Source organism: Taudactylus pleione, unplaced genomic scaffold (genome assembly GCF_031769625.1).
Source record: "Taudactylus pleione unplaced genomic scaffold, aTauple2 ptg000296l, whole genome shotgun sequence".
NCBI lineage: Eukaryota > Metazoa > Chordata > Amphibia > Anura > Myobatrachidae > Taudactylus > Taudactylus pleione.
In genome coordinates, this window is record NW_028284698.1 from 5317036 (window position 1) to 5331869 (window position 14834).

A 14834-nucleotide genomic window follows, 5' to 3' on the forward strand; every position below is an offset into this window, starting at 1 on the left:
TCAATTGGGTGCGTGAATAGCAAAAATCCTGCACCTGCAAGGTTTTACCTGCAGGTGCGGGATTTTTGCTATTCATTTAGGTGCGTGTTTTTTTCTTTTTTTGTGCCCGGGATGTTTTATTCCACACACCTCCTGAGCAAGTGTGATTTTTCCCAAAATCGTTATTTTGGGGGAAAATCACTGGGACTTGTTCTAGGACCCCGGCGGCACCCCCCTGAGGACTAATTATGCAATTGGAAGTTTCCAATTTGCTTAATTATTCCTTAATTACCTTCGGCAGCGCTGTCTTCTGCATCTTCTTCATCCAGCGTCGGAAGCCTGGTCCTCTGCTGCAGGATGAGTATGTCAGTGTGTGTGAGTGTTTGTAAGTGTGTATGAGTGAGTGTGTGTGTGTGTGTGTGTGTGTGTATATGAGTGTTGTGTGTGTGGCTCCCCCAGTGTTTGTGTGCCCCTCCCCTTCAGATTATTCATCAGCAGCCCTTGCCCCTCCCAGCAGCCCCATTTCCAGTTAGAAGATGGAGAGGAGGCCACCGGCAGCTGAGGAGACCCCCGGCCAGGTCATTGAAGATTTTTCTTTTCGTGCCGCAACCACTTTTTTTAAATTAGATACCGCGGGTATCGGGAGCGCACATACCCCCGGTATTCCAAAATTGGGCGCGAGGGAGGCAAGGTTTTTACTTTGCTAAACCTCGCACCCAATTGAATATGCCCCATAGGAGTAAATTTACTAAGATTCGATTTGGTTCCGATTTGTCCTGTTTGTCAACTTGGATAGGATTGATCAAAATTGGCCATTTTTTTCACTTAAAAAATCAGGAATTTACCAAGGTCCCGGTTTTGACAGGATCGTTTTGATTGATGGTGTATTTGGTCGATCCTGTCCGTTTTGAAGCCCCGATTTAACCGGCCAAATTTCTCTCCCGAACAAGCAGGCTGCACATATCAGTGAAATATGTGCAGACTGCTTATTTTTTTTTTATATCGTAATGGTTTATTTTTTGTCAAAAATTGACGTGGGGTCCCCCCTAAAAAAGAACCAGTCCCGGACTTTTCATAGCCAGTCCTGGATGTCTAAGTACAGGGAAAAAATGCATAGGGTTCCACTGTACTTAGTACAACCAGCACTGGGCTCTGGGAACCAGTCCTGGTTCTGGAATTACAGGGGAAAGAAATGCGTAGGGTCCCCCTGTAATTCCCAGAACCAGCACTGGACCCTTTCTAGCGGGGGGCTGATGCTACAACTAGGGGAGCCCTTTCACCGGGCCCCCCAGCCGCAGCATCAGTCCTGACCGCTAGTCAGCCCAGGCAAGTGATCCCTGGGAATTTGGGCACCCCCCCCCAATAAAGGGGTCCCCCTCTCCAGGGCGCCCTTGGCCTAGGCTGATAGCCCGGGGCTATCCCCGCCACCCCTGGGTGGTGGGTTGATAGTGTAAGTGTGATGTAAAAACAAATAAGTATCAACAGCGTCTTTACAGTAGACCTGCAGGTCCCAGCAAGCCTAACCCGCATGCTGGTACTTGGAGAACCACAAGTACCAGCATGTGGGACATTAAGGGCCCGCTGGTACCTGTAGTTCACCTGTAAAGAAATGTCTAAAAAACACAAGACACACATACCGTGAAAGTAAAGTTTTGTTACATACACACACACATACCTACATTACCAGGACTCGTCCCCTTGTCCAAAGTAGGCATCCAAGGTCTTCTTAAAACAAAAAAAAATTAAAATCCCGATCCACGCAACAGATAACAACCAGGATGGTTGTTATCTACCCGAATGAAATGCTCAGACACGGCTTCTGTCTTTGTAGAGCTGTATCTGAGCGTTCATTGGCTGAGAGAGGTCAGCCCCCGCCTCTCTCAACCAATGGCTCCTCCATTGAAGTCAAAGGTTCAAGGGCTATGCTGGGGCAGCATACCCAAATTGTGGCTGCAAGCCACTGCTGACTGATTAGCACAAGGAGTGCTGAGACTTTTATGTTTGTTTATTTTATGTCGTGTGCCTGTGTGTGTCCAGGCCTATGCTCACGTATGCTAAGGTACAATGTCTGCTACAATTATAAGACACTGCTTCACCAAGTACCTGCCTGTCTGGAGTCCTCATTTTAATACCCCGTGTTACACATGATATATTACATTTGCACAATTTACTTTAAAGAAATCATAATTTTACTATGTATTGGAAAGTAGTTCTATAACTTGGAACATGAATATGAAACTACCACATAGGGGTCAATCCAATTAGGTTCGAATTGAAAGTAGCAAGTTTGTTTCATGAAACTCGCAGACTTCGCACGACTGCGCGCACCCGAGAATTCTGTAATCCAGTTAAAAATACCTATACGTGGTACTTGCAGCGGAGGTTTGCGAATTAACTGCCAAATGCTATGTGAGAGAAGTGCATGAAAAAGAGGGGAGTACATCCGGGACCCCCAAAATTGATCATTTTGTTAGCAGGACCGTATAGAATGTGGTTTGTGGGCATTAGGAAAGTACTGAAGGTTTTTAAATGGTGTCAAATGGCTGACTTGTGACTTTTTTAAAAAAATTTAAAAAAAATTATAAAAAAGCAAACTGTTTAATCTCAAACGAATTAAACGAAAAATGCAAAAAAGAAAAAAGAGACTTTGGGGTACTTTGAGGGCACTTTGAAAAATTAAAAAAAAAAAAAAACAAATAAATATTTTCAATTAAAAACAATACTGTAATTAAATTTGGGGTGTCTAAACTAATGAAGAAGTTTATTTTGGGGTAATATTAGGCCATTTTTTTAACCCCAAAACCTGACATTATTGGACTAATTAAGCTAATTGGAAACTTCCAATTGCCTAAGTAGTCATTAAGGGGGTTTCCAATGTGTTCAGCACGCTGTACCGACATTTTAACTTTAAAATTAAGATTTTCCTTTCCATCTCTCACCCTCATGGAGGTGCAAATGGAAAAACGCTAATTCACTCTGACTGGTCCAGTGCGAGTTGCTAATTGGATTGCAAAATGAATTTGCTGTGCGAATTCGAAGCGAAAACAGCAACTCGCACCTAATTGTATTGACCCCATAGTCTTCAAAATTTACTTTTTCTAAATTTCTGTCTATAAATGTTTAACCAGTACATCAGATTTTCTTATACAGCACATGACCTATTCTCTACTAATACAGTAAATTTCTCAAGTTACATTTTGGAGTGCTACAACTGGGCACTAACTAAGCTCATCCTGGGTTGCACATAGCAGTTCTAATGCTTGGTAGAAAGCATAGAATGGGTTGAATCTATACAAAAAAAAAAGAGTGTGGGTTCCTATGTTGGTGTTACTCCTAACAACCAGACACAAGTTTACGGAAGTGTCCCCTGTGAATAAATATATATATCATAACCTATGCCATGTCTCCACAGTCCCCTGCATCTCACAACTGCCTCCTGCTTCTTACTCCTACCCCCTGCATCTCACAACAGCCTCCTGCGTTTCAGCACAGCATCTTATACTTCACCACAGTCCCTTGCATCTCACCACAGGCCCCTGCTTCTCACTCCTGCCACTGGTTCTTATTACAGCGCCCTGCATCTCACCATAACTCCCTGCTTCTCACTCCTGCCACTGGTTCTTACTACAGCGCACTGCATCTCACCACAACCCCCTGCTTCTCACTCCTGCCACTGGTTCTTACTACAGCGCACTGCATCTCACCATAACTCCCTGCTTCTCACTCCTGCCCCCTGCATCTCAGCAGTGTGACCACAGCCCCCCTGCTGCTGTCCTGCAGCTGTCTGGGGCCTGGCCACCGGGATGTGCTGGGAAGGGCAGGAGGATCATGGATGAGAGATTTGTATTGCAACTACCGTAAGCATTATCAGCAGCATGTCCCTGGGGCTGGGGCACCTTTTCATATTTCCGCAGCCTCCATGAACACCCTTCCCGGCTGCCGAACATGGTGATGAGCAATGTCCTCTTTGCAAAATTTGCCCTGTATATCCTGGGCTTCCTGTTGAGCTTCCTCGCCCTGGTGCCCCTGTCCGAGAACAGAGCTGACTTCCATGGGCGGTGCCTCCTGTTCACTGAGGGCGTGTGGCTGAGTTGGAAAATTACGCTGGAGAGGGAGCACTTCACGTTGGAGGAGTGGTGGCCAGAGTCTGCCTGCAGGTTCAGCTTAGAGATGGACATTGGAATCTGATAGTTACTAACCATCAATGTGTTTGTTCCAAAGGTAGTGTTTTTACCATTTGATGGTGGTGGTCCAATGTTTGCCACAATCAAATGGAAATCATTTGATAGTGTTCCGGTGGTTGTTTTCTTTCATTCCTGATAGTTATGCCTCCCGTGGCTCCTTCCTGGCTACTCTGTCTGCATCAGAGCATCTTCATGGGTTCATTGAAGGCTGTCTCTCACTCTCTGACTGCCTCAGATGTCACCCTGCTTAGTTCCTGACTCCCTCCCCTCTCTAGGCTGCTGCTAAGCAACAGAGCACATTGCTAGCTCTGATTGGCTCTCACTGTCTCATAAAGCCAATCATAGCGCAGTCCTTGCCCCTGTAGCAGTAGTCAGTCACACAGTACAACAGATTTTTTCTGTGACTTGCTTCAGTAATATCATCACTGCTTGGCTCCCTATTGTCACAGATGAATGGTTCAGACATCTAAACCTTCCTTGAACAATGCTGTATAGAATAGTGAAAACCTCAAGAAACACACAGACCCCTAAACCGGGGACTTTATTTCATACTTGCCTACTGTTCCAGAACCTGCAGGAGGCTCCCGATTTTTTGGGTAACCCCCTGCACCCCCGGAAGAGTAGGCACTCCTGCCGCATCCCGCCCACTTCCTAAAGAAGTGTGCAAAATGCGGAGAAACTTACCTGGAATCCACAAAACCACAAGGAGGAGGCAGGACCTAATAGCGCAATTCTGTGAATAGCGTAATTTTACATGAGGGAGCGGGGCCTAATGACAAGAATCGTCCGGTCCCGTCTTCATCACCTCCCATATGCTTCTCCTCTCTGGAAGCATCAAGATAGGTAAGTATATCTTTTATATACAGTATATATAGCAAGGGAGATATAGATTTACTTAGAATTTGTGTGCTACATGCAAAAATATACATGAACTTGGCAACTGAGCATTTGAACAGAAATGCATTATCTCCTTTAACTTTCTCTTAGAATTCCATGGGTTTTTCCAACAAATTGATTAGCTACAGGGCCGTAACTAGGGTAGCATACCTCCCAACTGTCCCGCATTTAGCGGGACAGTCCCGTTTTTCTGGGACTGTCCCGCTGCCCCGCCCGCGGGCCGCAGTGTCCCGTGGTGAGGGGGAAGTTGGGAGAAGCATACACGCTGCCCTGCTATGCAGAGCAGCGTGTATGCACAGGTAGAATAGACGCTGTGCGCGTCTATTCTGAGTACGGGGGGAAACCCGGGGCCTGCCTAGCCCCATTAGTGACATAAACGGGGGCGTGTCACCTGAACACGCCCCTTTAGGATTAGGCCACACCCCTTTTCGGACTTCATCGCGCGCGGGTCCCGAATCCCTCCCACCAGATGTTGGGAGGTATGGGGTAGTGCGGCCGGTGCCATCGCACAGGGCACCACAGGGCAGGGGGCGCTGTTTGGCCCTGTAAAATCTCTGTTTCTTATCATTCTCACTTGTAGCGTCCTCTTATTTCAACCCCAGCATCTCCTGGCCTCTCCTATCTCTTCCCTGGCTGTTCCTCATGAAGCCATGGCCCTTTTTGGGTGCATTATGTCCCTTTGAAAAATGAGGGGGGCGCCAATGCTCTTTCTGGCACAGGGCACCAAAAAGTTTAGTTACGGCTCTGATTAGCTACCGTATATACTGATATACTCGAGTATAAGCCGAGCTTTTCAGCACAAAAAATGTGCTGAAAAAGTACCCCCTCGGCTTATACTCGAGTCAAGTGTAGCGCTGACCGGACGGAGTTTGGTCAGCGCTACACACTGCCAAACACACAGCCGCCGGAGCCGGCAGCTGCGTGTTTGGTGTAATCAGCAGCCGCTGAGAGTCTGTCAGACTCTCAGCGGCTGCTGCTGCTCCCACTGCAGGAGCCATCTTCCGGCTCCCGCAGTGGGTGATGGGAGACACGTCGTCATGACGACGTCTCTCCCATGCAAAGCGGCCGGAGGAGCGGACAGCGGCGGGACCAGGAGCGGGAGTTTAAGGTAAGTGTTTATTTTTGTTTTTATTCTTTTCACGTCTCTCTCTACTAGGGGGGGGGGGGGACACTACAGGGGGCACTACCAGGGGGCGATGACTACAGGGGGCACTACCAGGGGGCATTATCAGGGGGCACTACCAGGGGGCGATTACTACAGGGGGCACTACCAAGGGGAATTATCAGGGGGCGATTACTACAGGGGGCACTAAAAGGGATTACCACTGGGGGAACTAGAAGGGGGGGATTACTACAGGGGGCACTACCAGGGGGGGATTACTACAGGGGGGGATTACTACAGGGGGCACTAAAAGGGGGGATTACCACTGGGAGAACTACCAGGGGAGGATTACTACAGGGGGCACTGCCAGTGGGGGATTACTACAGGGGGCACTAAAAGGGGGGATTACTACTGGGGGTACTACCAGGGGGGGATTACTACTGGAGGCACTGAAAGGGGGGATTACCACTGGGGGCACTACCAGGAGGGATTACTACTGGGGGCACAACCAGGGGGAATTACTACTGGGGGCACTACCAGCTGCTGCCATTTCCCACACTAGGCTTATACTCGAGTCAGTAAGTTTTCCCAGTTTTTTTGGGTAAAAGTAGGTACCTCGGCTTATATTCGGGTCGACTTATACTCGAGTATATACGGTATATATATATATATATAAATTGTAGTATGGTACTTAGCTATGAATTGCATTCTGCAGCATTGATACTATGCACTTAAAATACCAAATACATTTTCTGTATTTCGAAGGCTGCACTTGGTCAGTTTGCCATTTTGCACAGATAAAAAAAAAAAAACCTTAATTAGAAATGTTAGCAGATAAGATGCATCCATGATGATTTCTCTTAGTGTTGCTATCACAAAGACCAGCAATGTGGCAAAGGCGACAACAAGCTGTATAGTCATTCCTTGAAAATGATACCAGGAGTATAGAAACACGTTGGTGAGGAGAAGGAGGAGGAACAGTGGACCCTGCCTGGCTATCAGTATCCTGTACCTGGTGACGCCTGGTCTCTGTGATTTAACTTTTATATCAGTATTACACTATTTGGAGTTTTTCCCTTTGTTGGAGGACATCTGAGGAAATTGAGCAATACCATCACGTGTTATGGCTACCAGGGCCGGATTAAGGTCTGTGGGGGTCCCTGGGCAACAAACTTGTTGGGGCCCCTATCAATAAAATAAATGAAGCGATAATTTGCGGATGTTTTCAAAAAGCATAAGGTACTGTGTGTGTATATATATATACATACATACATACACACACACATAAGACCAGGGCACGGCACTCAGCAACACTCCGCAACCAGCAAATGAAAGCACAGCACTACTTTGCTATATTTGCTATAAGGCACATATATATATATATATATATATATATATATTATAAATATATACAGTCAGGTCCATAAATATTGGGACATTGGCAGAATTTTCATATTTTGGCCTCTATTCACCACCACAATGGCTTTGAAATGAAACAAACAAGATGTGCTTTAACTGCAGACTTTCAGATTTAATTTGAGGGTAATTACATCCAAATCAGGTGAACGGTGTAGGAATTACAACGGTTTCTATATGTGCCTCCCACTTTTTAAGGGGCCAAAAGTAGTGGGACAAACTAAACAATCCTAAATCTAACTTTCACTTTTTAATACTTTGTTGCAAATCCTTTGCAGGCAATTACAGCCTGAAGTCTGGAACGCATAGACATCACCAGACGCTGGGTTTCATCCCTGGTGATGCTCTGCCAGGCCTCTACTGCAAATGTCTTCAGTTCCTGCTTGTTCTTGGGGCATTTTCCCTTCAGTTTTGTCTTCATCAAGTGAAATGCATGCTCAATCGGATTCAGGTCAGGGGATTGACTTGGCCATTGCATAACATTCCACTTTTTAGCCTTAAAAAACTCTTTGGTTGCTTTTGCAGTATGCTTAGGGTCATTGTCCATCTGCACTGTGAAGCGCTGTCCAATGAGTTCTGAAGCATTTGACTGAATATGAGCATATAATATTGCCCGAAACACTTCAGAATTAATTCTGCTGCTTTTGTCAGCAGTCACATCATCAATAAATACAAGGGAACTAGTTCCATTGGCAGCCATACATGCCCACGCCATGACACTACCACCACCATGCTTCACTGATGAGGTGGTATGTTTCGGATCATGAGCAGTTCCTTTCCTTCTTTTCTCTTCCCATCACTCTGGTACAAGTTGATCTTTGTCTCATCTGTCCATAGGATGTTATTCCAGAACTGTAATGGCATTTTTAGATGTTGTTTGGCAAACTCTAATCTGGTCTTCCTGTTCTTGTGGCACACCAATGGTTTGCATCTTGTGGTGAACCCTCTATATTCACTCTTGTGAAGTCTTCTCTTGATTGTTGACTTTGACACATATACATCTACCTCCTGGAGAGTGTTCTTGATTTGGCCAACTGTTGTGAAGGGGTTTTTCTTCAGCAGGGAAATAATTATTTTGTCATCCACCACAGTTGTTTTCCATGGTCTTCCGGGTCTTTTGGTGTTGCTGAGCTTTCCGGTGCGTTCTTTCTTTTTAAGAATGTTCCAAACAGTTGGTTTGGCCACACCTAATGTTTTTGCTATCTCTCTGATGGGTTTGTTTTGATTTTTCAGCCTAATGATGGCTTGCTTCAATGATAGTGACAGCTCTTTGGATCTCATATTGAGAGTTGACAGCAACTGATTCCAAATGCAAATGTCACACCTAGAATCAACTCCAGACCTTTTACCTGCTTAATTGATAATGAAATAACGAGGGAATAGCCCACACCTGTCCATGAAATAGCTTTTGAGTTGATAGTCCCATTACTTTTGGCCCCTTAAAAAGTGGGAGGCACATATTGAAACTGATGTAATTCCTACACCGTTCACCCGATTTGGATGCAATTACCCTCAAATTAAATCTGAAAGTCTGCAGTTAAAGCACATCTTGTTTGTTTCATTTCAAAACCATTGTGGTGGTGAATAGAGGCCAAAATCTGAAAATTCTGTCAATGTCCCAATATTTATGGACCTGACTGTATATATTTCTATACATACATATACACACAGTGTATATATATATATATATATATATATATATATTAGAGATGAGCGGTTCGGATTCTGTGGAATCCGAACCGCTCCGAACATTGGGGATCCGAGTCCACCCGAACCCTGTTCGGATGTTCACCGCCTGACTCGGATCCCCGTTCGGGGCCGAACGGCGGCCGCCTGATGTCGGATTCTCACTAGAGAATCCGACATCAGGTCTCCTATTGTGTAGGGCAGAGCGCTGTGATAGCGCTCTGCCCTACACAGATACAAACACACAGCCGCCAGCGGCAGCTGTGTGTTTGTTACAGCAGCCAATGAGAGTCACACAGACTCTCATTGGCTGCTGCACGGAGGGAGCCGGCTGGAGCTCACACATGAGCTCCGTCTTCCGGCTCCCTCTGCAGTGTGTGACAGGCTCAGCAGAGCGGATGGCGCGGGAGCGGGGAATCAGGTAAGTTTTTGTTTTTTTTTATCTTGTGAAAGTTGTGCAAGGGCCGGGGGCACTACTGGGGGGGGTCTGCTACTGGGGGGGCCTGCTACTGGGGGGGCTATACTACTGGGGGGGTCTGCTACTGGGGGGGCTATACTACTGGGGGGGTCTGCTACTGGGGGGGCTATACAACTGGGGGGATCTGCTACTGGGCATCCATACTACTGAGGGGCCTGCTACTGGGGGGGGGCTATACTACTGGGGGGGGTCCGCTACTGGGGGGGCCATACTACTGAGGGGCCTGCTACTGGGGGGGCCATACTACTGTGGGGGCATACTACTGGGGGGGCTTACTACTACTGAGGGGCCATACAACAGGGGGGGCCATACTACAGGGGGGCTACTACTGGGGCAGCCTACTACTGAGGGGGCCTGCTACTGGGGCAGCCTACTACTGGGGGGGCATACTACTGGGGGGGCCATACTACTGGGGGGGCTGCTAATGGGGGGCATACTACTGGGGGGGCTGCTAATGGGGGGCATACTACTGGGGGGGCATACTACTGGGTGGCATGCTAATGGGGGGCATACTACTGGGGGGCCTGCTAATGGGGGGCATACTACTGGGGGGGCCTGCTAATGGGGGGCATACTACTGGGTGGCATGCTAATGGGGGGCATACTACTGGGGGGCATACTACTGGGGGCACTGTATAGGGGACCCTACTACTAAGGGGACTGCATAGGGGGCACCACTGCTGGGGGCATTGTGTAAGGGACACCGCTACTGTGGGCATTGTGTAAAAGGGGCACTACTGTGGGCATTGTGTAAAAGGGGCACTACTGTGTGTCGTAACATAAATAAGAGACACTACTTTATGGTGTAATGTGAATCAGGCCCTATGTGCGGTGTAATGTGAATAAGATTGTGCACTGTGACTCTTTGGGCCGTAGCACACTATGTAAACAAGTACTGTGACTCTGCTGGCCGTACCCACTGGGTGCACTACTTTTCATTTCTGCCACTGCTGTGTGGCAATGTGTCATAGATGTGCTTTATACTGTGGTGTCTGTGTCATTGTGCCGCTGCTTTGTCGCTTAGTAACCAGTCAGCTCACTGCAACCTTTGGCCAATAATGTTGAAAACAATATTATAAGCTGTGATATGGTCTAAATTGACTGGAAATGAATGTTATTGAGGTTAATAATACTCTAGGAAGAAAAAAAAGACCAATTTATGTGATTTTAGCTTTTTTTGTCAATTTTTGTAAAAAAAAATCCAAATCCAAATCCAAATCCAAAGCCAGTCACCGCAGTTTGGCAAATCCAAATCCAAAGCCGGACGACGAATTAGAACCAAATCCAAATCCGGCAAAAATGGTCCGGCGCACATCCCTAATATATATATTTCAATTTGAAACACCCAGTATTTTACATTTAAAACCAAATGTAATAAACTGTAATTTCAAGTGCAAATATATATATATATATATATATATATATATATATTTATATATATACACATGAATGCATACAGTGTGTGTGTATGTATATATACACACAAATTACCTACATGCATACAGTATATACACACAAATTACCTACATGCATACAGTATATATACACACACACACACACAATTACCTACATGCATACAGTATACACACACACAATTACCTACATGCATACAGTATACACACACAATTACCTACATGTATACAGTATATACACACACAATTACCTACATGCATACAGTATATACACACACACAATTACCTACATGCATACAGTATATATATATATATATATATATATATATATACACACACACACAATTACCTACATGCATACAGTATAAACAGTTATACACACACACAATTACCTACATGCATACAGTATATACACACACAATTACCTACATGCATACAGTATATACACACACAATTACCTACATGCATACAGTATATACACACAAACACACACACAATTACCTACATGCATACAGTATATACACACACAATTACCTACATGCATACAGTATATACACACAAATTACCTACATGCATACAGTATATATACACACACACACACACACAATTACCTACATGCATACAGTATACACACACAATTACCTACATGTATACAGTATATACACACACAATTACCTACATGCATACAGTATATACACACACACACACACACAATTACCTACATGCATACAGTATATATATATATATATATATATATATATATATACACACACAATTACCTACATGCATACAGTATATACACACACAATTACCTACATGCATACAGTATATACACACACAATTACCTACATGCATACAGTATATACACACACACACACACAATTACCTACATGCATACAGTATATACACACACACACAATTACCTACATGCATACAGTATATACACACACAATTACCTACATGCATACAGTATATACACACACACACAATTACCTACATGCATACAGTATACACACACACACACACACACAATTACCTACATGCATACAGTATATACACACACACACAATTACCTACATGCATACAGTATATACACACACACACACACAATTACCTACATGCATACAGTATATACACACACACACACAATTACCTACATGCATACAGTATATACACACACACATGCAATTACCAACATGCAAACAGTATATACACACACAATTACCTACATGCATACAGTATATATACACACACACACACACAATTACCTACATGCATACAGTATATATACACACACACACACAATTACCTACATGCATACAGTATACACACACACACACAATTACCTACATGTATACAGTATATACACACAATTACCTACATGCATACAGTATATACACACACACAATTACCTACATGCATACAGTATATATATATATATATATATATATATATATATATATAATATGAGATATGGTAAGAACTTACCCTTGTTATCTCTATTTCTACGAAGTCCATAGGGTTCCACAGGATACCTTGGGGTATAGGTGTGACGTCAGTCGCAGGGCACCAAAGAGTTAAGCTTTCAGCCTCCCAGGATGCACTAGGTCCCCCTCCTATACCCCGCCCCCGGGCCAAGGCACCTCAGTTAGTTACCAAGCCATAGGCCGGAGGAGGAGAAGGAAGAGAGAGAACAAAGATCTGGACACATACAAGAATCACATTCTCACCAGAGGGAGACGGAAAACCGGTGACCAGAGCAAAGCCCATCTGCAGCACAGGTGCGACAGGGCGGGAGTCCTGTGGAACCCTATGGACTTCGTAGAAATAGAGATAACAAGGGTAAGTTCTTACCATATCTCATATTTTCTACTTCAGGGTCCATAGGGTATCCACAGGATACCTTGGGGATGTCCCAAAGCAGTATCCTTTAAGGGTGGGGACGCTCCTGTGCAGAAAGGAGAATCCGCCGCCCGAAGGAAGCATCCTGAGAGGCGAAGGTGTCAAACCTGTAATACCTCACGAAGGTATGGACAGAAGACCACGTAGCAGCCTTGCAGATCTGAACTGCCGAGGCACCACGTCGAGCTGCCCACGAAGGACCCACAGACCTAGTGGAATGAGCCTTCAGAGAAAGAGGGACCGGTAGGCCTTCATGAAGATAAGCTTCAGAAATAGCCATACGGATCCAGGCTGCCAAAGTTTGCTTTGAAGCAGGCCAACCCTTTTTACGGAAGCCAAAGAGGACAAACAAAGCGTCCGACTTCCTAAATGAAGAAGTGCGGTCAACATAAGTCCTTAAGGCCCGCACAACATCCAAAGAGGCCTCACCCACGGAAAGACCCGGTGAGTTAAAGGCCGGAACAACTATTTCCTCGTTAATATGAAACTGGGAAATAACTTTGGGAAGAAACTCGGGCCGAGTGCGGAGCACTGCCCTGTTCCCATAAAAAACCAAGAAAGGGGGTCTACAAGAAAGAGCCCCTAACTCAGAAACACGTCTGGCCGAAGCAATGGCCAGAAGGAAAACAGTCTTAGCTGTTAGCCATTTAAGATCCACTGAGCCCAGTGGTTCAAACGGCGGTCCTTGGAGAGCCCTCAGGACCACAGCCAAATCCCAAGGCGCCACAGGTGGAACAAAGGGCGGCTGAATGCGGAGAACACCCTGCATAAAGGTGCGCACATCCGGGATTGTAGCAATCCTACGGTGAAACCAGACAGATAGGGCCGAAACCTGAACCTTCAAAGAAGCAAGGCGAAGCCCATGATCTAGTCCCGCTTGCAGGAAGGCGAGAATCCGAGACAGACGAAACTCCCGCGGTGCATAACCTCTCGGTCGACACCACTGGAAGAACGTATGCCACACGCGATGGTATATCCTCGCGGAAGACGGTTTCCGAGCTCGTAACATGGTACGCACCACAGAGCTGGAAAACCCCCGGGACCTCAGCATGGCCGTCTCAACAGCCACGCCGTCAAAGACAGCCGAGTCAGGTCCGGGTGAAGGCAAGGACCCTGAGACAGAAGGTCCGGTCGTAGCGGCAACCGCAGAGGAATGTCCACGGACAGACCCTGAAGGTCTGAGAACCAGTGCCGTCTGGGCCACGCGGGAGCTATCAACAGGAGCGTCCCTCCTTCCTGTTTGAATTTCCGGATTACCCGTGGAAGAAGGGAGACCGGAGGGAACAGGTATGCGAACCGGAACGTCCACCGGACGGACAGAGCATCCACCAGAGACGCCCCTTCGTCTCTTGTGCGAGACCCGTACACCGGCAACTTGTTGTTGTGCCGGGACGCCATGAGGTCGATTTCTGGAAGACCCCACCTGTCCACCAGTAGTTGAAAAACGTCCGGGTGCAGGGACCATTCCCCCGGATGAACGTCCTGGCGACTTAGAAAGTCCGCCTCCCAATTGAGCACTCCCGGGATGAAGACCGCTGATATGGCCGGAAGATTGCGCTCCGCCCAAACCAGGATCCGAGAGACCTCTACGAGAGCCGCCCGACTGCGAGTTCCTCCTTGCCTGTTTATGTAGGCCACGGTGGTAGCGTTGTCCGACTGGACCTGCACCGGGCGACCCTGGAGAAACCGCTGTGCCTGCTGGAGAGCATTGAAGACCGCACGGAGTTCCAAGATATTTATTGGAAGCTCCGCTTCTGTCGGCGTCCACCTGCCCTGGTA